The sequence below is a fragment of the Pyxicephalus adspersus genome, chromosome 4 (genome assembly GCF_032062135.1).
Source record: "Pyxicephalus adspersus chromosome 4, UCB_Pads_2.0, whole genome shotgun sequence".
In the NCBI taxonomy this organism is placed as follows: Eukaryota; Metazoa; Chordata; class Amphibia; order Anura; family Pyxicephalidae; genus Pyxicephalus; species Pyxicephalus adspersus.
The window spans coordinates 5303319-5306560 of record NC_092861.1 but is presented as its reverse complement, the minus strand read 5'-3'; the positions used below and the strand labels follow the sequence as shown (position 1 = coordinate 5306560).

At 40.3% G+C, this 3242-nt stretch overlaps 1 pseudogene; it reads left to right on the top strand.

Moving 5' to 3' along the window:
- Window positions 1–2291: 2291 nt before the first annotated feature.
- LOC140330184 (U2 spliceosomal RNA) lies at window positions 2292–2405 on the top strand (annotated as a pseudogene).
- The last annotated feature ends 837 nt before the right edge of the window (window positions 2406–3242 follow it).

Genomic DNA, 3242 nt, shown 5'->3' with positions numbered 1-3242 from the left:
TTGTTGAATATAGATTACAAAGTTATTGCGAACATAATTGCGGATCGAATGAGAGGAGTGATTGGTGATATGGTAGGTGAAGAACAATTTTGTGCAGTACCTGGTAGGAAGATAAGTGAGGGTTTGGTGTTAGTAAGGGATGTGTTGTGGTATTGTAGTGATAGAAAGATTCCGGTCAGTTTGTTAGCTATTGATTTTGAAAAAGCGTATGATAGGGTGTCACATGTATTCATGTTTGAGATTTTAGAAAGAATGGGTGTGCCTGAAAGGGTTTTGAAATGGATTAAGTGTTTGTATAGGGATATTGGGTGTAAGGTGATTGTGAATGGGTGGTTAACTAGAAAGGTTAAGGTCAAATCAGGGGTGAGGCAAGGATGTCCTTTATCGCTTGTGTTATTTGTATGTGTTATAGAACCTTTGATTAGAAGTTTGATGAATGATAAGTGTGTAAGAGGTGTGGAAATACCTGGAGGAAGTGGGAGGAGTTTGAAAGTAATAGGATATATGGATGATGTTACGGTGATATGTAAGGATATAATGAGTCTAAGGAGAGTAAGGTTGTTGATGGATCTTTTTTGTGGTGGAAGTGGTTTTAAGATGAATATGGATAAGAGTGAGTGTAAGATGTTTGGAGAATGGAAGGAGGTTGAATCAAGTGGGTGGAATGAATGTAAAGGGAGTTTAAAAGTTTTAGGAGTAAAATTTGATAGGGATTTATGTGGGAAAGAAAGTTGGAAGGATTTGAGTGGGAAAGTGAGGAAGAAGTTTGGTTTATGGAATTTGAGGAGTATGTCTTTGGAGGGTAGGATTCTTGTCATTAAGGCTGTAATAATGCCAATTTTGTTGTATTTGTTTTTGGTATTTCCAGCGCCAGATAGGATTTTGAAGGGTATAATAAAAGATATTTTTGTGTTTTTTTGGAATTCTAAGATGGAGAAACTGAGTAGAGTGAAAGTGGTAAAAAAGGGTGTGAATGGTGGGAAGGGTATGGTTGATGTTGAAAAATTTTTAGGTATAAAATATATTGGTGCATGTGTGGAGTTAAGTCGGAAAGAAGGGATTGAGGGATGTATGGTGAGATATGTGGGTGGAAGTATTTTGAGGAGATGCAAAGTATGGAGGAGTCAGGTGAGAAGACCAGTGTGTTTTGTAGCACCATGGTTTTATGTGAGGATTGAAAGATATATTAGAAGATTTGGGTTGCAAGATGTGTCTGGGGATGAATGGTGTTGTAGGAAAAAGGTAATGATGAGAATTGTTGGAATGGAAATGATTGGTGGAGTTAGGATGGAGGATTGTGAAGATGTGTGGAAAAATGTATGTTGTAAGGAAATTATAAATAGGCAGAAAGACATTGCGTGGATGTGTGTACATAAGTGTTTGTCAACGAGGGAGTTTCAGAGAAGGAGAAGATGTGTAGATAGTGAGGTGTGTCCTAGGGAAGGATGTGGAATGGTTGAAAACATGGAACATGTGATGTGGGAATGTTATTTTGCGAAAGAGGTGCGGAAGTATTTGGGAAAAATTATAAAAGGTTTGACTGGTGTGGAAGATTTGAGTTTTGAAATGATGATATATGGGTTGTGTAGTTTAAATAAGGATGAGAGGAGGATGTTGTGGATGATTGTTAACTGTATGAAAGAAAGTTTATGGGATGTGAGGAACATCTTAATATTTAAAAAAAACGGTAATAAATGCAAAAGAATGTGCTTCCCTGGTCCGTGGAAGGATGTTTGTTTATGGGTATTGGGATTTAAAGAAAAAAGGAAATGATTTTGTAAAGGCTAAATGGATGTTTCATAAATGGCGGGATTGGGTATAGGTGGTGATGGGTTTTGTATTTGTAATTTGTTATTTTTTGGCACTAATCTTTTTCTTTTTTTCTTTCCTCTTAGAAGGAATAATATATTTAAAAAAAAAAAAAAATTGGAATTAAATATTTGTTTTGTTTTTGTATTTTGTATTTTTATTTTTGATATGTGGGTGGGACATGTGAAATTAAAGTGTTTTTGATATGTGAATTGAAATTATGTAAATAAGGTTGGTTTGTTATATTAAAGTGGGTGGAATAAAGATTAAGAGGAGGGTGCTTTTGGGGTGGGTTATGTAAATTTTTGTGTGTTACTCCCTCTGATGTTTTATGGACTTTTGTCAAGATATTTTTTTCCTTTGTTAATTTTGTGAATGTGATATATGGATGTTTCTTTGTAAGTTGTATATATTATTTTAAATTTTTTACTTCTATTTAAATTTTAAATAAAGAATTAAAAAAAATAAATAACTGTATAAAGATCGCTTCTCGGCCTTTTGGCTAAGATCAAGTGTAGTATCTGCCTTTGCCCTTAGGGGTGTTGAAGCTTTTTAAGTGGATACGGTGGATCTCGCTTGGTCTATCCCAACCATTTGGTCCTGGTGAGGTACCCTCTACTCGGCCCTGTCGGATCGTCGATTAAATTCGGCTTCACCCACTTGCTGCTATTGGGTTAGAGGCTTAGCCCTTGCCAGGAACGAGCTTGCGATCCTCCCTTACCCCCTTCTTTGTGTCACTACCCCGGTAGTGGACACCAAACTGCCTTTACAAAGGCAAAAGAGCGAAGAAAGCCCGAGGAGCCACCGAAGCCGACCAAGGACACCGAGGAAGCCGACGCCAGAAGCCGAAGCCACAGCCGAAGCCCGAGGTGCCCAAGACCGAGGCGAAGATGCAAGAAAAGAAGAAGCACCCGGAACAGGCCCAAGCCAACCAGGGGCAGGAAGAAAGACCCTCCGCCCCAGCAAGACCAGCCCCAGCTGCAGCCGCAGGAGCAGAGGCAAACGGAAGACGCCAGATCGCCGACGGGGTTCTAGCCCTGGAACCCTGGATGAAGCAGACGGTCGTCCTCCAACTGAAGGAGGTAAACGGAAGAATCCCGGATATGAGAGCGGAGGTATTCGGAAGGAAGATGGGTCATCGATCAAGGTTTCACCAAACCGGAGACCCTCTCCATCCAGGCCTTTGTAAGAGGTATCTTCTACGTAACATTTGTGTCCCTACAGGTGTGCAGAAGATATTGGGAGAAAGTGAAGGCAGCAGAACCCGGATCTCCTTTCAGCAACTTTGTTGCCAATTCGCCCATTCAACGGGAAGAAAGAAGAGTCACGGTGTCATGCGAAGCCCTCACATCCCAGGACAAGACATAGCAACATTCCTAAGAGGTTGTGCACGGTGCTGAGAGAGCCAACCCCGATCCTGGACGCCAACGGCT